This window comes from Triticum aestivum, chromosome 3B (assembly GCF_018294505.1).
Source record: "Triticum aestivum cultivar Chinese Spring chromosome 3B, IWGSC CS RefSeq v2.1, whole genome shotgun sequence".
NCBI lineage: Eukaryota > Viridiplantae > Streptophyta > Magnoliopsida > Poales > Poaceae > Triticum > Triticum aestivum.
In genome coordinates, this window is record NC_057801.1 from 653890765 (window position 1) to 653904145 (window position 13381).

Genomic DNA, 13381 nt, shown 5'->3' on the forward strand with positions numbered 1-13381 from the left:
ATGGAAAAGTTGGAATACAGTAGATATTACACCAATATAAATAAAGAATGAGTTTGCAACAGTACCTTAAAGTGGTGATTTATTTTCTTATACTAACAGAGCTTATAAGATTTTCTGTTGAGTTTTGTGTTGTGAAGTTTTCAAGTTTTGGGTAAGGAGTTGATGGACTATGGAATAAGGAGTGGAGAGAGCCTAATATTGGGGATGCCCAAGTTACACCAAGGTAATATTCAAGGACAACCAAAATCCTAAGCTTGGGGACGCCCCGGAAGGCATCCCCTCTTTCGTCTTCGTCCATCGGTAACTTTACTTGAGGCTATATTTTTATTCACCACATGATATGTGTTTTGCATGGAGCGTCTTGTATGATTTGAGTCTTTGCTTTTTATTTTACCACAATCATCCTTGATATACGCACCTTTTGTGAGAGACACACATGAATCATTATTTACTAGAATACTCTATGTGCTTCACTCATATCTTTTGAGCTAGGCAATATTGCTCTAGTGCTTCACTTATATCTTTTTAGAGCACGGCGGTGGTTTTATTTTATAGAAATTTATGAACTCTGATGCTTCACTTATATTATTTTGAGAGTCTTTTAAGAACATCATGGTAATTTTCTTTGGTTATAAATTTAGTCCTAATATGATAGGCATCCAAGAGGGATATAATAAAAACTTTCATATAAAGTGCATTGAATACTATGAGAAGTTTGATTCTTTATGATTGTTTTGAGATATGAAGATGGTGATATTATAGTCATGCTAGTGTAGTAATTGTGAATTTGAGAAATACTTGTGTTGAGGTTTGTGATTCCTGTAGCATGCACGTATGGTGAACCATTATGTAATAAAGTTGGAGCATGAAGTATTTATTGATTGTCTTCCTTATGAGTGGCGGTCGGGGACGAGAGATGGCATTTTCCTACCAATCTATCCCGCAAGGAGCATGCGCGTAGTACTTCTTTTCGATAACTAATAGATTTTTGTAATAAGTATGTGAGTCCTTTATGACTAATGTTGAGTCCATGGTTATACACATTCTCACCCTTCCACCATTGCTAGCCTCTCTCGGGCCGCGCAACTCTCTCCGGTATCATACACCCACCATATACCTTCCTCAAAACAGCCACCGTACCTACCTATTATGGCATTTCCATAGCCATTCTGAGATATATTGCCATGCAACTTTCCACCGTTTCGTTTATTATGACATGCTTCATCATTGTCATACTGCTTTGCATGATCATGTAGTTGACATGGTATTTGTGGCAAAGCCACCTTTCATAATTCTTTCATACAAGTCACTCTTGCGTCATTGCACATCCCGGTACACCGTCGGAGGCATTCACATAGAGTCATATTTTGTTCTAAGCTTGATTTGTAATTTTTCGAGTTGTAAGTAAATAGAAGTGTGATGATCATCATTATTAGAGCATTGTCCCATGTGAGGAAATAAAAAAAAGAGGCCAAAGAAGCCAAAATTAAAAAAGAGGCCAAAGAAGCCAAGAAAAAAAGGGAGAAAAAGAAAAAAGAGAAAAAAATTAAAAAATGAGAGAAAAAGATAGAAGGGCCAGTGTTACTATCCTTTTTCCACATTTGTGCTTCAAAGTAGCACCATGATCTTCATGATAGAGAGTCTCTTATTTTTTCACTTTCATATACTAGTGGGAATTTTTCATTATAGAACTTGTGTATTCCAACGATGGGCTTCCTCAAGTGCCCTAGGTCTTCATGAGCAAGCAAGTTGGATGCACACCCACTTAGTTTCTTTTTGAGCTTTCATAAACTTATAGCTCTAGTGCATCTATTGCATGGCAATCCCTACTCACTCACATTGATATCTACTGATGGGCATCTCCATAGCCCGCTGATACGCCTAGTTGATGTGAGACTATATCCCTCCTTTTGTCTTCTCCACAACCACCATATTCTCTTCCACTGCAGTGCTATGTCCATGGCTCACGCTCATGTATTGCGTGAAAGTTGAAAATGTTGAGAACATCAAAAGTATGAAACAATTATTTGGCTTGTCATCGGGGTTGTGCATAATTTGGGTATTTTGTGTGATGACGATGGAGCATAGCCAGACTATATAATTTTGTAGGGATAAGCTTTCTTTGGCCTGTTATTTTGAGAAGACATAATTGCCTTGTTAGTATGCTTGAAGTATTATTGTTTTTATGCCAATATTTAAATTTTGTTTTGAATCTTTCATATCTGAATATTCATGCCACAATAAAGAGAATTACATGGATAAATATGTTAGGTAGCATTCCACATCAAAAATTCTGTTTTTATCATTTACCTACTCGAGGACGGGCAAGAATTAAGCTTGGGGATGCTTGAGATGTCTCCAATGTATCTACAATTTTTGATTGTTCCATGCTATTATATTATCTATTTTGGATGTTTTATATGCATTAATATGCTATTTTATATTATTTTTGGGACTAACCTATTAACCTAGAGACCATGCCAGATTCTGTTTTTTTTTCATTTTAGAGTTTCGCAGAAAAGGAATGCCAACTGGAATAAAACTTTTGCAATGATCTTTCTTGGACCAGAAGCAAACCAGGAGACTTGGAGATGAAGTCGGAGAAGCAACGAGGCAGCTACAAGGGTGGAGGGCGCGCCAAGGGGGTAGGGCGCGCCCCCTACCTCTTGGGCCCCTCATGGGTCTCCTGACCAAATTATTTCGCCCATATATACTCTTATACCCCAAAACCATCAGGGGAGCCATGAAAACACTTTTCCACCGCCGCAACCTTCTGTACCCGTGAGATCCCATCTAGGGCCTTTTCCGACGTCCTGCTGGAGGGGGATTCGATCATAGAGGGCTTCTGCATCAACACAAGTTCCCTTCCGATGAAGCGCGAGTAGTTTACCATAGACCTACGGGTCCGTAGCTAGTAGCTAGATGGCTTCTTCTATTGATACGTCTCCAACGTATCTACTTTTCCTAATGCTTGTCCTCTTGTTTTGGACTCTAATGCTTGTCCTCTTGTGTAGAAATAAAAGTTTTTGGAATGGAACGAAACTTTGCGAGGATTTTTTATACAATAAAATGGAATTTCTGGAGCAAGGATGGACCTGAGGGGGGCACCTGGGTGGGCACAACCCACCAGGAGCACCCAGGTGGGTGCTGCCCACCTGGTGGCCCCGTTGACCCTCAAACCGACACTATAAAATCCCATAGTTCCAGAAAAATCAGGGAGAAAGAATTATCGCGTTTCATGAGATGGAGCCGCCGCCAAGCCCTGTTCTTCCTCGGGAGGGCAGATCTGGAGTCCATTTGGGGCTCCGAAGAGGGGGGTCTTCGATCTTCATCATCACGAACACATCTTCATCGCCAATTCCATGATGCTCCCCATCGAGAGTGAGTAATTCCTTTGTAGGCTCACTAGTCGGTGAGTAGTTGGATCAGATTCATCATGTAATCGAGTTAGTTTTGTTAGGGCTTGATCCCTAGTATCCACTATGTTTTGAGATTGATGTTGTTATGACCTTGCCATGCTTAATGCTTGTCACTTTGGGCCCGGGTGCCATGATTTCAGATCTGAACCATTTATGTTATCACCATTATATCCATGTTCTAGATCCAATCTTGCAAGTTATAGTCACCTACTACACGTTATGATCCGGCAACCCCGGAGTGACAATAGTCGGGACCACTCCCGGTGATGACCGTAGTTTGAGGAGTTCATGTATTCACCCTGTGTTAATGCTTTGTTCTGGTTCTCTATTAAAAGGCGGCCTTAATATCCCTTAGTTTCCTATAGGACCCCGCTGCCACGGGAGGGTAGGACAAAAGATGTCATCCAAGTTCTTTCCATAAGCACGTATGACTATTTACGGAATACATGCCTACATTATATTTATGAACTGGAGCTAGTGCCGTATCACCCTAGGTTATAACTGTCTCATGATGAATATCATCCAATGAGTCACCAATCCAATGCCTACGAATATATCATATATTGTTCTTGCTAAGTTACTACTGTTGCTACTGCTATCGTTACTGCTACAATATCACTGCTATCACTGTTACTAGAACAAGTTGCTAAATCTCAGAGAGAGTTAGTTGATGAAATGAACAATAATATAAGTGAATTTGTTGTTAGAGTAGCAACAAGAGGAGGTAAAATGACTCAGGAACCACTTTATCTTGAGGGACACCCAAAGAGAATTGAACAAGATTCTCAAAGGAACAACACCATTAGACCTAGTTCTTCTAAAAAGAAAGAGAAGAAGATAAATGATAAGACTTTGCCTACCTCTAGTGAACCAAACACTACTGGAATTAGCTTATTTGCCGTCTACCTATTCTTTGTCGTCTGCTGGCTGACGGCAAAGAAAGTCTTTGCCGTCCGCTTACATAAAACAGATGGCAAAGAACTGGCTGATGGCAAAGAAGGTCTTTGCCGTCAGCCACTTCTTTGTCATTCACTAGCAGACGGCAAAGAATCTTTGCCGTCGGCTGGTGGATGGCAAAGAGAGAGGTGGGCCCCACTAACGAGCTGCATAGAAAAAACCTAATGGCCCCCCTCTTTGTCGTCTGCTAACAGACGACAAAGAGCATAAAAGCGGACGGCAAAGGATGGCGGACGACAAAGACTTAACCTAACTAACGGGCCGAGCCCCACCCCGGCCGATCCACTCTCTCTCTCTCTCTCTCTCTCTCTCTCTCTCTCTCTCTCTCTCTCTCTCTCTCTCTCTCTCTCTCTCTCTCTCTCTCTTTGCGTGTGTGTGTGTGTGTGTGTGTGCTTCTCTCGTCCTCTCTCCCCGACGACCCGCCACCGCCCCCTCGCCCCGTCGCCCCGCACCCCTCCCCTGCAACACCTCGACCTCCACCGCGCCGCCGCCCCCTCGCCCAGCAGCCCCGCCCCCTCCCCTGCGTCGCCCCCACCCCGTCCCACCGCGCCTGTCCGGCTTCCCCCTGGCCCTGGCCGCCGCCTCCTCTAGCGGCCGCCCTCCCATCCACCGGCCGCCCCGCACCTCCTCCACCGGCGATCCCCTGTAGGTGAGTTCTTCCCCCCTTTTTTAGTTTAGTTTTTTTAGTTTCTGTTTTAGTTTCATTTTTAGTTTTAGTTTTATTTTCAGTTTAGTATTGGTTTCAGTATTAGTTGAGTTTATTTTAGATTAGTTTTAGTTTTAGTTTAGAAGAAGAAGAGTATAAGGAGGAGGAGGAGGGAGGAAGAAGAAGAAGAAGAAGAAGAAGAAGAAGAAGAAGAAGAAGAAGAAGAAGAAGAAGAAGAAGAAGAAGACGAATGACATAAGTTAGCTCTAAGTTAGCTCTAATATGCTTAGTTCACTCAAAGATGGCATAGTTAGCTAGGTTGGCTCCATTTTACCTAAGTTGGCTCTAATATGCTAAGTTATCTCTACTATGCTTAGTTTCCTATAGGTTAGCTCCAAAATTACCTATGTTAGCACAAAATTACCAAGTTTACATAATAAGCTTATAGTCTTTTTCTTATTATTATTCTTCTTATTCTTCTCCAAAATGACATAAGTTAGCTCTAACATGCTTAGTTCACTGAAAGATGGCATAATTAGCTAGGTTGGCTCCATTTTACCTAAGTTGGCTCTAATATGCTAAGTTATCTCTAATATGCTAAGTTATCTTCTTCTTCTTCTAGTCTTCTTCTAGTCTTCTTCTTCTATATTTTCTTCTAGGTTAGCTCCATTTTACTTAAGTATGCTTACTTCTTATAGTCTTCTTCTTTTTCTAACATCTTGTTCATCATTTTGCAGATTTGATTTAATTCACGGAAGCTTGCATGGATGGAGTGCTTCTTTTCCATTTGTGCTTTTATTTTGTATCAGTGAACTTGCATGTTTGGATCCTTTGTCGTCAGCTAGCGGACGACAAACGTGCCACGTGGCAGATACCTGTGACTTCTAGGACTCGCATGTTTGAGCACTTTGTCGTCTGCTAGCGAACGACAAAGACCTTAGCCTCTTTGTCGTCTGCTGGCTGACGGCAAAGCATGCCGTTAAGCCCTAACGACTCTCACCCCACCTCACTACCGTCCATTATTGTTTCCGTCTACTGGCCACCAACGGCGGACGGCACAATCCTTTGCCGTCCGTTTCCAGGTAGCGGACGACAAAGAAGGCCTTTGTTGGCACGTGTTCAGACGGACGGTTTGTCGTCTGCTGGCGGATGGCAAAGGAGTTTGCCATCCATGATCCATGCCTTTGCCGCCCGCCATGGCAGACGGCAAAGAAGTGAATTCCAGTAGTGTAAAATAGAAAAACCTCCTGATAATGATAATGAAGTTTCTATCTCTGATGCTGAAACTCAATCTGGTAATGAATACTCACCTTCTGATAATGAAAAATATAATGATGAAGTTCATGAAGACACTCAACCTAATGATAAATAATCAGATAATGATGTTGAGATAGAACTAGCTGTTGATCTTGATAACCCACAACCTAAGAATAAAAGATATGATAAAAGAGACTTTATTGCTAGAAAACATGGAAAGCAAAGAGAACCATGGGTTCAAAAGCCCATGCCCTTTCCAAGTAAGTCAACTAAAAAGAAAGATGATGAAGAATTCGAACGCTTTGCTGAAATGATTAGGCCAGTCTTTTTGCGCACTCGCTTGACTGATATCTTGAAAATACCTCCTTGTGCAAAGTACATGAAAGACATCATCACTAATAAGAGAAAACTACTGGAAGCTGAAATCTCCACTATGCTTGCTAATTACACTTTCAAAGATGGAGTACCTAAAAAACTTGGAGATCCGGGAGTACCAACTATACCTTGCTCCATTAAAAGAAATTATGTGAAAACTTCTTTATGTGATTTGGGAGCTGGTGTTAGTGTTATGCCTTTCTCTTTATATAAAAGACTTGATTTGAATAAACTCACACCTACTGAAATATCATTGCAAATGGCTGATAAATCAACTGCCATACCTATCGGTATTTGTGAGGATGTACCCGTTGTTGCTGCTAATGTTACTATTTTGACTGACTTTGTTATACTTGATATGCCCAAGGATGAAAACATGTCAATTATCCTTGGTAGACCCTTCTTGAATACCGCAGTGGCTCTTACTGATTGCAATAAAAGCAAAGTCACTTTTCTTAGCAATGGTAATGAACATACGGTGCACTTTCTGAAGAAACAATTCCAAGTGAATGGTATTAATGTTATTGAAAAATCTTCGACAATCACTATTGGAAGTTTTCAACTACCTCTACCACTGTAAAAAATAAATATGAAATGCTTATTGTTGGGGACATTCATATCCCCATTGAGGTAACTTAGTGATTTACAGAAGTTCTTCGGTTTCATGCTAATCACAAGTGGTTGTTAATAAGACTTGATTGACCTTATTAATGGATCATTTTTTAGAGGTATGTAGTTGATGAATTTAGTAAGCACTACCTTTTGTCCCTACCTTTTGTTTTCTGTTTTTATGACTTAAGTAAAATAAAATACCATGCTTTGTTTGTTTTCTTCTTTTTTCCGTGAAATAAGAAATGACCCAAAAATAAAAGTTCTCTAAATGCTCTGAAAACCTGATACGATTTTTTTCTAAATATTTATGAATTTCTGGTGCAAATAATACCTAAAGAAGGTGCAACAGGTGGGCACAACCCACCTGGGCGTGCCAGCACCCCCAGGCGCGCCCTGGTGGGTGCTGTCCACCTGGTGGCCCCCCTCACTTACTTCTTCCTCCCACACCACTACATTCACCCAGAAAAAAAATCACCAACACACACTCTCTCATGTTCTTGCTTTTGAGACTGCGGATTTTGATCTCTTTGCTCCAAGCTCCATTTCCGAAACTGTTTCGGGGATTTGTTGCTTGGTATGTGACTCCTCCATGTGTCCAATTAGTTTTTGTTTTAGTGGTTTATATTTAGAATAATTAGCTACTCTTGGTGTTGTTGTAGATGAGCTTGCATGTTGAATTCTTAGAGTTCTAAGTAGTTTGGATGCTTGCTATGGCCTCTATACATCCCTATGAGTAGTTTCTATCAATCTTGTGAAGTTTTGTTAAAAAAAAATTCATGACCAATTTTTTTTAGAAAATTGTACACGAACATTATGAACTTCTTTGGAAGGAGTTCTTCTAGGAGGAGATCCTCGGAGGCATCCTCGAAGTGCCACAACCAAAACATGCTTATGGCCATGTGACGATTACATGGTGAGAGTGGGTATTAAGGAAGAATTTGATCAACTAGTTCACAATGCCGAACTCGGTCCCTACATTTCAGATAAGTGCGACCAACACCTCATCCTCACTGAATCATTTGTCGAAGAATTTAAATTCTTTCCTCGTGAGTCTAGGGTGTCTTTTAAACTTTATGATAATCCGTTTACCATTTCTCTAGAAAGGTTTGCTCACCTCTGCAAAATCCCATTTTGGGGTTTACTCGATGAGCAACCTATGTCTGAGTTTGAGTCTATCTTAACTAGTCTTTGCTTTGGTGAAACTAGGGGGGTGGCACAAGGTAGAATAAAGATCATACATTTTCCTGCGATTCAGTACTTTGCATTATTCAATGGAAAATGCATAGTAGGCAAGCAAGACTGTATTACACTTTGTGCTCCAGACTTGAGCCTCATACGTGCCGCTATCACCGGTGAAAAGGTTTATAATCTTGCAGCGATTGTTGCACGCAGGCTACATCACAACTCTACCAGTGGTTATTTTTGTGGCAGAATTTATGCCATGTGTTTAGCACGAGAGCTGGGTGTTCCACCTTTGCCCTTTGACCCTATCCTACCCACGCAGTACTTAGTTTTTGAGGCTTTAAAAAGCCATAAGATCCTGAAAGGAAAAAATCATGACTTCACTTATAATTTGTTGTTTAACCAAACCTCTATTGTGCACACATATTTGTCTGCTCCTACTCTTTTTGATTATCACAGCAAGGGAAGATATTATGTTCTGGAGAGCGAGGCTCGAGCTCATAACGCAGTAGTGGAGGCAGCACGGCTGGCCGGGGCATCTGCACCGAGGGTCTCCATGAGTTACCACGCCGACTACCATCCAGCCTACTTACTGATTACCAAGCTAGGACAATAGCTTAAGCTTGGGTGAATATGTATTCCCACTGACATTACATTCATGTTCACACATTTCACTCCAGTTGTCAGTGTTCACACTTTTGTATCACCCATGCTTAAATTATTTTTCTCGCTTTCTTCTTGTGTGTTTGAAAAACCTTGAGAAAATCCAAAAATATGTTTCTTGCTTCTTTTTGATTTTTCTTCCTAGTTTAAATTGCTGCAGTACTAGAAAGAAAACCCAAAAAGATTTCCTTGTTCTTCTTTTACTTGTTGGGAGCTTTCCCATGTAAATAGTTTTTCTTGTTTTTGCTTTTCCCTTTTTCGTTTGCTTGCTTTTGAAAAACCAAAAACTCCAAAAATATTTCAGTGTGTTCTCCGAATTTCTTTCTCTTTTATCGAGTCATGTCGAGGAGAAGACCATGATGAAAATGTTGAGTGGCTCTCATTTGCATCATGTTGATCTAAAAAGAGCCCATATTACCTTGTCTTCTCCTCTTGAATAAAATGTTTGCAGATTCCAGCTTAGTCCACGACACTCTTGCACTATTATTATTTTGAATCATTTGGTCATGCAAGTGAAAGGCAATAATGACGATATTAGATGAACTGGTCATGGCAGAGAGAAATGGGTATGAACTCGACTTGTTCTATTTTTGTAAATATGTTTAACCTAGTATCCATGCTTCATCCTATTATGATCAAACATGTTTGCAATGACAATTAGAGAGTATAGTTTCTCATGCCATGCATAAGTAGCTAGGAGTGAATAATGATTTATCTTGGATATCAACATTGCGTTAAAATGATTGTGATGTAGTATGATGATATGGTATCATCCTCTGAATGTTCGAGTGGCTTGACTTGGCACATGTTCATGCATGAAGTTGAATCAAAACCAACATAGCCTCTATGATATTTATGTTCATGGTGTTCATATCCTACTCATTCTAGTATCCAATGTTACTTATGCATAATGCATGTTCATGATCGTTGTTGCTCTCTAGTTGGCCGCTTCTCAACTTATTTGCTAGCCTTTTCTTGTACCAAGTGGGAACTCTGCTTGTACATCGAAAAACCTGAAACCCAAGTTATTCCAGATGAGTCCACCATACCTACCTATATGCGGTATTACCCTGCCGTCCTAAGTAAATTTGCATGTGCCACCTATAAAAACTTCAAACAAATATCCTTTTGTGTCCCTGGATCGTTCATGGAACAACAGGAGGTGGTTGGTATCTTCATGCTAAGAGGGTTATTCTCAGGTCGAGTGTTTATTCACTCGCCATCGCATGAGAAAAAGGGCGGTAATAGGGATGCCCAGTCCCAAATTGCAAAAAGAAAAGAGCTTACAAATAATCAAACAAAAACACCCAATGGAGTCATAACCTTTACCTTTCCGCTTGGGAACCACCACTAGCGTGTTTAGCATGGAAGATATTGATAACTGATGGTCGTGAAGTGAATAAGAAGGGTGCATGTCTCTGATAACCCACAAGTGTAGGGGATCGCAACAACTTTCGAGGGTGAAGTACAACCCAAATTTATTGATTCGACACAAGGGGAGCCAAAGAATATTCTTGAGTATTACCAGTTGAGTTGTCAATTCAACCACACCTAGATAACTTAGTATCTGCAGCAAGGTATTTAGTAGAAAAGTAGTATGATAGTAATGGTAACGGTGGCAAAAGGTAAAGATAGTAGTAGCAATAGTAAAGATAAATGTTTTTGGGTTTTTGTAGTAGTTGTAACAGTAGCAACGAAAAAGTAAATAAGCGGAGAACAATATATGAAAAGCTCGTAGGCAATGGATCAGTGATGGATAATTATGCCGGATGCGATTCCCCATGTAATAGCTAGAACATAGGGTGATACAGAACTAGCTCCAGTTCATCAATGTAATGTAGGCATGTATTCCGTAAATAGTCATATGTGCTTATGGAAAAGAACTTGCATGACATCTTTTGTCCTACCCTCCCGTGGCAGCGGGGTCCTAGAAGAAACTAAGGGATATTAAGGCCTCCTTTTAATAGAGAACCGGACAAAAGCATTAACACATAGTGAATACATAAACTTCTCAAACTACGGTCATCACCGAGAAGTATCCCGATTATTGTCACTTCGGGGTTGTCGGATCATAACACATAATAGGTGACTATAGACTTGCAAGATAGGATCAAGAACACACATATATGCATGAAAACATAATAGGATCAGATCTGAAATCATGGCACTCGGGCCCTAATGACAAGCATTAAGCATAGCAAAGTCATAGCAACATCAATCTCAGAACATAGTGGATACTAGGGATCAAACCCTAACAACACTAACTTGATTACATGGTAAATCTCATCCAACCCATCACCATCCAGCAAGCCTACGATGGAATTACTCACTCATGGTGGTGAGCATCATGAAATTGGTGATGGAGGATGGTTGATGATGACGACGGCGACGAATCTGCCACTTCGGAGCCCCGAACGGACTCCAGATCAGCCCTCCCGAGAGAGATTAGGGCTTGGCGGCGGCTCCGTGTCCTAAAACGCGATGAAACTTTCTCTCTGATTTTTTCTCTGCGAGACGGAATATATGGAGTTGGAGTTGAGGTCGGTGGAGGTCCAGGGGGCCCACGAGATAGGGGGGCGCGCCCTACACCCCCTGTCTCATGGACAGGCCCTGGGCCCCCTGGTGTATTTCTTTCGCCCAGAAATTCTTTTTAATTCCAAAAAGTGTCTCTGTGGATTTTCAGGATATTACAAGAACTTTTCTTTTCTACACATAAAACAACATCATGGCAGTTCTGCTGAAAACAGCGTCAGTCCAGGATAGTTTCATTCAAATCATGCAAGTTAGAGTCCAAAACAAGGGCAAAAGTGTTTGGAAAAGTAGATACGTTGGAGACGTATCAGTCTCAAAATATCATTTGCCTCTGTTTTAAAAAACTTGAGCTCTCGCACCTCTGCAAATCACTACTTCCCTCTACGAAGGGACTATCTATTTACTTTTATGTTGTGTCATCACCTTCTCAAATAAGCGCCAGAACCTGAGAGCACTGCTGTCATGCTGATGCATTGTGTATAGCTAATGTTGGGTGCATCATGACTGGATCTTTTCTACCATGAATTACAATGTTTAGTCGCTGCTTAAACTTTGGGGGTGCTCTGCATTTATGTTTTGCGGTCTCAGAAAGGGCTAGCGAGATACCATTATTGTCATATTATATCATGGTTGTTTTGACAACGTGTTGCTATTTGAGATATTTTATTATTGCTCTCTAGTTGTTTACGTCATCGATATGAGTTAATATAATTTTTAAGAGTTACTGTCGACATGGTTAGTTATAATGTTTGCTGAAATTCGGGGTGTTGTTTAAGCTTATTTATGAAACAAGAGCAAAAGAGTTCGTAAAAGTTTTTCTTTTTCACTTCCAGTTTATCAAGTGAATTGCTTGAGGACAAGCAAAGGTTTAAGCTTGGGGGAGTTGATACGTCTCCAACGTATCTACTTTTCCTAACGCTTTTCCTCTTGTTTTGGACTCTAATTTGCATGATTTGAATGAAACTAACCCCGAAGTGACGCTGTTTTCAGCAGAACTACCATGGTGTTGTTTTTGTGAAGAAATAAAAGTTCTCGGAATGAATCGAAAATTTGTGAGGATATTTTATACAATAAAAGAGAATTTGTGGAGCCAGGATGGACCTGAGGGGGGCACCTGGGTGGGCACAACCCACTAGGGCGCACCAGCCCCCCAGGCGCGTCCAGGTGGGTGCTGCCCACCTGGTGGCCCCGCTGACCCTCAAACCGACGCTATAAAATACCATATTTCCAGAAAAAATCAGAAAGAAAGAATTATCACATTTCACGAGATGGAGCCGCCACCAAGCCATGTTCTTCCTCAGGAGGGCAGATCTAGAGTCCATTTGGGGCTCCGGAGAGGGGGATCTTCGATCTTCGTCATCACCAACACATCTCCATCGTCAATTCCATGATGCTCCCCACTAGGGGTGAGTAATTCCTTCGTAGGCTCGCTGGTCGGTGAGGAGTTGGATGAGATTCATCATGCAATCGAGTTCGTTTTATTAGGGCTTGATCCCTAGTATCCACTATGTTCTGAGATTTATGTTGCTATGACTTTTCCACGCTTAATGCTTGTCACTTTGGGCTCGGGTGCCATGATTTCAGATCTGAACCGTTTATGTTATCACCATTATATCCATGTTCTAGACCAGATCTTGCAAGTTACAGTCACCTACTAAGCTTTATGATCCAGCAACCCCGAAGTGACAATAGTCGGGACCACTCCCGGTGATGCCCGTCATTTGAGGAGTTCATGTAT